This window comes from Prionailurus bengalensis, chromosome B3 (genome assembly GCF_016509475.1).
Source record: "Prionailurus bengalensis isolate Pbe53 chromosome B3, Fcat_Pben_1.1_paternal_pri, whole genome shotgun sequence".
Taxonomy (NCBI): Eukaryota; Metazoa; Chordata; class Mammalia; order Carnivora; family Felidae; genus Prionailurus; species Prionailurus bengalensis.
The window spans coordinates 73,520,455-73,528,165 of record NC_057355.1 but is presented as its reverse complement, the minus strand read 5'-3'; the positions used below and the strand labels follow the sequence as shown (position 1 = coordinate 73,528,165).

General features: G+C 43.7%; 1 long non-coding RNA gene across 1 annotated transcript; it reads right to left on the bottom strand.

Annotated features, from left to right (window-relative positions):
- Positions 1-631: 631 nt before the first annotated feature.
- On the bottom strand, positions 632-2,173 carry LOC122468867. The gene is made up of 2 exons (XR_006293333.1): positions 1,093-2,173; positions 632-912 (listed from the first exon to the last, which is right to left on the bottom strand). It is a non-coding gene; the product is annotated as an uncharacterized LOC122468867 (long non-coding RNA).
- Between the last annotated feature and the right edge of the window lie 5,538 nt (positions 2,174-7,711).

Genomic DNA, 7,711 nt, shown 5'->3' with positions numbered 1-7,711 from the left:
TCCTCCGTGACTAAGGGATGATATAAAACATTCAATATCTGAAATAGTTAGGGAGCATTTCAGAAAATGACTCTATTCATCCTTCTTCACAGAGTAAGAGTTAAAGCTATCTCTAATAGCTTTGGAAATTTTGATTAGGATGGTAATGGAAAACCATCCTTGCTTTATCTAGTTTATGCACACGAATGCTTTGACAATAAAGACTCTGGAATGAGCTACAACACTCATGATAGTAGAAATTCTGTTCATCTCAGCCTGCCCCCACAATAAGAAAACCTTCTCAGCATTGAAGATTGTTTTTTTTTCAACCTTTTCTCAGAAGTCCCTGAGAGTCAGGTGCAGGGGCCCCTTGGTCGCTTTGCATAAACCCTAATGAGATTTTCTGCCCTCTTTGACTGATAACTAAGCCCCTTCTCAACCAACCACAAAGATAAGGCCCTTGCCCCAACTTAGCTCTTGTCTCTCTTATCAGATGTTACTGTTTAGATTATCAGGTGGTCTCACCTCAGTGTGGTGCACATTTTAGCTACAGGTGGTCTTCTCATTGGACCTGCCCCCCTTGGTTTGACTCAAGGGTTCTGAGGAGACCAGCTTGCAGGGCTGTAGCACCGTGGATATCGGACGCACAGTAGTAGGTCCCAGTGTCTTTTATTGTTGCTCTTTGAATGTCAAGTATACATTGGCCCTTTAAAGCATCGATATTTCCTTTGAAATTACTGCTTATATTGGCATTAGAACTGTTGCTTAGTCTGTATACTAAACTCAGGGAGTTATCTTCATTCTTCTTATACCAGCTCACTTGATAATTTTTCCAGTCCCCTCCTGTTATGCTGCATCGGAAGGTGGCAGGCTCCCCAACTAGAACAGTCAGGGTTTCGGTGTCTGGTTTCAAAACGATATCCAATGAGACCCCTGAAAGGGAAAGCCCAGGTGGAGAGGCTATGGAGATCTCCCTCTGTTCCAACGGGATGGAGCCAAGCTCAGCAATGGCCCTCCCCGAAGACCGCCCCCCCTACCCCCTGCCCCCCGCCCCACAAATCATTCCTGCAGCACATTTCCCTAAGAGTGAAAGGCCCAGTGGCTTGTCCTTACCTGCACAGAAGAGGGTGAGGTAGAAGAGGGGACAGGTCCACAGCATGGCTTCATGGGGGAGGCTCTTCAGTATGCTGGTGCTTCCTGGCTGTCCCTGATCAGCCACTGCCTGCCTGGGAGAAGCTTTGTCAGTTATAGAGGTGTCTGGGTGTTAGTCACTTCCTCACAGAGAGGTGTGACAGCCCTACAAGGTCACAGGTTGGGCTGTTTATCCAACAAACTCTGGTGAATTACCTGTTGCAGGCCAGATACCATTTGGGAGAAGAGGAGGTGAACAGGACATGGCTTCTGTCTTCAAAACACTCAGTCTTTGGGGGGAAGCAGACATAGAGCAATTACGAAGGAGTGTTAAGTGGTATGGAAGAGGTTGGCACAAAGTGCTCTAGGAGCGGGGAGGAAGGAACTGTCTCTGCCTGGGACACGAAGAAGATTCCACCCTGAACAAAGCTTCGAGAGTTGAGTAGGGTGTTGTCAGCCTCTGCCTCTGGAGGGCATTCCCAGGGGAGAGGGCATTCTGCAGGGCATGGTTATTCTCCCTCCTTATCATTCCTTTGCCAGTCCCTTTTCCTTTGGCCTCTGCCGCCCCTGCTTCCGTCCGAGCCTTCTTCACATGTTGCAGGCTGTTGCTATACTGTTCCAAGACATCTTCTTCCTGCTTCCAGACTCTCCCCATTTTCATCCGTTCTCCAAGCAGCCATCATACAGATTTTTCTTCAGACCAGGGGGGATCAGGTCACACCTCTGCTGAAACTCCTTCAGTAGTTTCCCTTGGCCTTTAGGGAAGTATGAAAATCCTATGTTATGGCCATAATTATCTCCTGATCTGCTTTTTTCCTCCAGTTTCACTTTTGGCCACTTGCACTCAGTATTTCAGCTGCACAAAAATACTTGCAGATTCAAAGATGTATCATAGTCTTTATAGTACCAGTTTTTGCACTAGCTTCTCCTTCCTGGAAAAACCAGAACTTCCTCCTCCTTCCCCCACCCCAACTAGAGAGAAGCATACCCTGGGTTCCCTGAGCTTGTTGGGTCATGGCGCTTATCACCTCTATTACAATTATCCGATAATTTGTTTTCTGCACTGGGCTTTAAGATTCATTAGAACAGTGACTCTATCTTATTTATATTCGCTTTCTCAGTGCCCAGCACAGAGCTTGTCAATATTAGGAGCTTAGCAGAGATTCAACAGTCTAAGTAGGATTTCTGTCTGGAGTTTCCTGACTCTCAAGGAGCATTCTGGGCTGGTCATCTAGTGAAGGATGGGATTGGGAAAGGATTTGTCAGCAACCCAGGCCAAAACCTGGGGAAGCAGGTCTTCTACATATTGTCGTAGGTGTAGGGAGAGGCAGGCCCTCTGCAACAGCAGGATATCTCCCACCTGGCTAGACCTTGTTTGTAATTGTAGAAGCGAACATTCTGATATCACCCCTGGGTTTCTAGGTGGTATCACTACCCGCATCATCTATGTGCAAAAGGGGCACTGGCTGTGCAGATCTAATGGCTCTGGGTTTTGAATCTTCCTTTGCAATTTAGCAGTAGCTGGGCAAGTGTCATCCCTAAGTCTTGATTTCCTCTTCTGCACATAGGTTCATTGTAGTTACCATGCAGGGATATTGTGAGGTTGAAATGAGAGAACACATGTGAAGTAGCACTTACCCCTGTGCCTGGCACACAGTGGAATGCCCACTAGATGTCGGTTCTTTGCCACATCTCTTTTGCTTTGCCGTGGGTGGGTTAGTGACCTAGTCATAGCTCCCTACCTGAGCCATCATCACCAAGGGAGATACAGAACTTGTCATTTCAGGTGTGGCACAGAATGTTCTGCTGAGGGAAGTAGGTGTTGGCCCAGCTCTGTTAGGCTGTCTGTAGGACTCTGGGCAGGTGAATGATGACCTGAATGTAGCTGTGTCAGAGATGAATGGGCAGTGTCACTAACTTCTACACCCTTTGGCAAAGGAGTCTCTCGCAACTAAAGATGGAGGCCCATAGGGGCTAGAGACACAGTCTTTTTTTGTCCACTGGGATGAAAAAAGAATAGAAAGACTTGAAGAAGCAAAAAGACCCCAGGGTCAGATCAAATCAACCCACACTGGGTCCTACACACTCCAGCTCAGTGCCCTTCTCTTTGATGGCCGCTGCCACTCTGGGTCTTTAGTATCAAACATTTATCCAGAGGATCACTGGAATATTAGTGGGAGAGTGCCAGAATTTCTGATTTTATCTCTAATTGGAAGTTTCAGGAATCTACTTTGCCTTTGATTTGAGAACACATCCACTCTTTCCCTACTCCCTTTGAGTTCTTTGGGAGAAAAAAGAGAGAAATTTAGTGAAGGAAAGTTCTTTGCTTGCTTTATCTCATACTCATTACCCTCAAACTTCCCACATAAAGCTTTAGTGACAACAAAGTCAGACTCTGGTGTGCGCCCACGATTTATCTCTGTTCAGGCATGGCAGTTATCAGCTGTTTGCCCTGTTTCTAGTTGCCGTCTTTGCTCTTTTGTTTCTCTGCCCTGGCACCATCTGGTTGGACAAGCAACTGAAGAACAAGAATGGAGGTGAGTAAAAAGAGAGAAAATGCCCTTTCTATGTCCCTTGGCCAGGACCTCAGCTGCCTGGGGTCCCAGGATGGCCTTCAGTAAGTAAGTGGTTCTTGGTCTGGCTGCTTTGGGATCAGAATGCTCAGACGGATGGGATTACTTTGTTTCTCTGATGTGTTTTCACTGAAATGTCTGAGCCCCACTGGTTGTGTTAAAGCAAACATAAGATATTTTTGGAAATTAGTGAGGAATTGCAATGGGTGTCAAGGAAAATCACAGTGTCATTTGTCTCTAAAAAGATTTTGGCTGCCACTATTCCATCTGCGACTCACTTACCCAGCTGTGTGGCACTGAATGAAGCAGCTGCCAAGCAGAGCAGCGGAGAGGCAAGCTGGGACTCTTCTGAGTTGTAATTCTGCTTCTGTTACTGACTTGGGACTTTGAGATGTAAATAAATAAACTTTTCCATATTTAGTCTCAGCTCAATTCCTTTAAAAAGTTTGCCTGGCTCCCATCTCCCAACTCATCCTGAAATCTCAAGGTCCTAATCCCAATCCATGCTTTGATCCTGGAACCCTCCCGTAATCGCTACCACCAAGTACTTCTCTTGCTCCCATGTGTGTCTGGTCTGGTTCCTCTGTTAGGCTGTAAGCCCTTGCTGCAGTGTGAACTCCAAAATGGCAGAGAGCTTATATCATTTGCCTTGAACCTCGGCTCTTGGCATAGTGTCTGACACATAGTAGACACTCAATGTATATATATTTATATTTTAATATAAATGATTGTCAAATTGGCTAACATACAGTGTGTAAAGTGTGCTCTACCTCAATATATATTTTTGAATAAAAACTGAACCATGCCAATTCTATACTCTGAGACTTATTGACACTTATGAGCAATTGTTTTTTTTTTAAGTGTATTTATTTATTTTGAGAGAGACAGAGACAGTATAAGTGGGGGAAAGGCAGAGAGAGAGGGAGAGAGAGAGAATCCCAAGTAGGCTCTGTACTGACAGTGCATGAAATCATGACCTGAGCCGAAACTGAGAGTTGGATGCTCAACCAATTGAGCCACTCAGGCACCGCTTGATGAGCATTTGTTAACCTTCCTGCTCACCTTTTCTTCTATGCCTGTCCTTCAAGGACCACATGGGGAGACTAGAGGGCTTCCAGTTAGGCCATGAGGTGGTTGGGACAGATCACCACCCAGAAACCTGCCCTTGGGAAGTACTCTCCAGTCCATACATAAGTTTCTAATGACTTTGTTTTTCTTCCAGATTATCCTTTGACTTTGGTAGTAGCAGGTTTTGTAAAGGAAGAAAGATTATTTCTCTCACGGTACTCTTAGCGTGGCAGAATCAGAGACCTGGAATTATGGGATAGTTTTTCCACTGGCAGAGAACACAGCAGGGCTACTAGGGTTGTAAGTGTCCTTTAGAAAACCCACGTTCTCCAATTTAACATTCAGCAATTCTGGAGATGTGTCATCAATAACCCTGAGGTGCCCTGGAGAAAAGCAAGCCCAGGAGGAAAGTCACTTACTCACTCACCAAACACTTTCTGGGGCTGTGCCCATCCCAGTAAGGTTAAGACTTTGAAATCTGATCCCCAAAGCCAAATGGGGCAAAGGGTTTTCCTCCAGTTCTTTATCCCAAGAAAAGCCTCCAATTTTGTATGATTCTGAGCCCTTAAAGGGCTGCTCTTGGGGGGCACCAGTGCTGATGAGCCCATATGTTGGCTGCAAATGAGAAAGCCAGCAAGACAGCAGGGGATTAGGATTTCCACTGATGAATAAATGTAGTATCTGAGGCAGCAGGAGATGTGCATCTTCAGAGGAGAAAATAGAGGAGACAGTTCTATTTACTCCTAGTTCTCAGCTCAGTGGGTCACACCAAGGAGTTTCCCTGGGTGGTTCCTTAAATAAGCAGAGGCAGAAATGGATGTGTCCTTGTAGAGCCCATGTACTTTTGGAATCTTGGGATCATCTTCATTTGATAGTTTTTTAGGATGTCATAAGGTCAGGGGTGCTTTGACTTCATTTGTCATGTTCTTGGAGGTGGGATGTCATGTAGTACACTTGTGATGTTGATGGAACTAATTTCTTATTTATAATTATGCTTATAAACAACTTTAATTTTATAAGTGATTCCACTATCCATTTAATAAGTGTGTGTGGGGGGTACTGTTGTATTTTAGTATCTCATAAAGTCTATATTTGCTTATTTTATGAGGGTCAAGCAGAAATTACTTTCCTTTGGTTTCATTTTTTCTATGTAAGAACACTTTTAATAATTTATCAGCAACTAGTGAAAAAGGTCCTGAAGATCTTTTGAATTGTATTTCTCTCTATTTTCATTGATATTTTGTTCTTACTAGATGGGATAGTAATATATGAAAGAATGTTTAATTGCCTAAGAGATTGACTTATTTTTTAATCAAGAAGCTCCTCAAGCTCCAACCCAGCCCAGGGACGTGGTGAGGAATTATCATCATGATAGCATCACCATCAACAACAAGGGTGACTGGTGCTTACCGAGTGCTTCCTATGTGCCAAGCATAGCTCAAGTGCATGACATATAATAGTTCACTTAATTCATGCTACAATTCTCGAAGGTAGATATTATTATTATCATTATTTTAAGTTTTTTGCAGGTTTTTTTTTATTAAGTAATCTCTATGCCCAACATAGGGTATAGAGGGCATGACCTTGAAATCAAGAGTCGCATGCTCTATAAACTGAGCCAGCCAGTGCCTCTATTACCATTATTTCCTAAACGAGGAAAGCAAGGCATAGAGTAACTTGCCCAAGGTCATATAGCTAGTAAGTCAGTAAGTGGAAGATTTGGGATTCAAAATTTAAGAAGTCTGGATTTCAAGTCTGCTTCAGTCATTCATACTATACTGTTGACTCTGTATCTATCTATCTATCTATCTATCTATCTATCTGTCTATCTATCTATCAATCATCTATCTACCAATCTATCGTCTATATAATTTCCTGGATGTGTGTGTATATATATACATTATATATATAATTTTTTTCAGGTTTTTAGAAATGTTGATAACTTTTCAAGATCGGTAATTAAGATGTTGATTGTTGGCTTTCAGTTTGTATATGTGTCTGTTCATTTGTCTTTCTGGGTGTTAGGGACTGTGCCTTTATGTGTCAGGTCAAAGGCTCAAGTAATTCAACAGTATTTAATTTTCACTTTTCATGGCTTAGCAAGATAAAAGTGAGGAGGCGCCACTTGCTGAATACGTTTCATTACTTGAGAAATGATTGTTTTATATCTTTGTATCCCCATAGCACCTACTATATCCATTTGTAAGACATAAGGTCCCCTTAGTTTTGAGTGAATGAATTGAGGAATGAACGGGGGGAGGTTCAAGATGACTCTGAACACCTTCTGTCTTGTTGGATGACCCTCTGAATTTCTGGTGTTGAGTTTGCCTGAGGCTTATGGTTTTTGTTCCATGTGATACACAGTATGTATCATGGTGCCGAACAGCACAGTAGTAAATGGCTTTGTCTCTAGGCTGCACATGCTTAATGGTTAAGGTACTGGACAACAACTTTCGGTTCACAAACAACTGGTAATGTTCCAATTCCACAGTGCCTTGAGAGGTATGGCCGATATAGGTGAATCTTTGGTCAGCTCTTTGCAGATACCAGTACACAGACTCAAAATTTTTGTCAGGAATATTGTATTGGCATGGAAACTCCACATCTGTCCCAATTATGGCAGTTATGTTGGAAGATTGTATAATTTCAGTCTTGCAGGAGCCATCTGGAAAAGAAAAAGGGATAGGAAATGAGAAATGAGAAAGCGAGGGAAATTGCACCTGTTTACCTGGGAGCCACGTACAGAGGAAGGGCAGTACAAGGCAGAGAAGCCGGGACATGGTGGGTCTGCAGTTCTTCTCAGTGCTGTTTACCAGGAAGCCTACTTGGCATGCACGATGCACTCGGGCCACCTTATCTGCAACAGCCATGTGGCTGCTTCATTGCTGCAGCAATAAAGGAAAGAGGTCCTTGGGGGTGGTTGGTGCTCACGCTATCGAAAGACACACTCAGATTTGTTC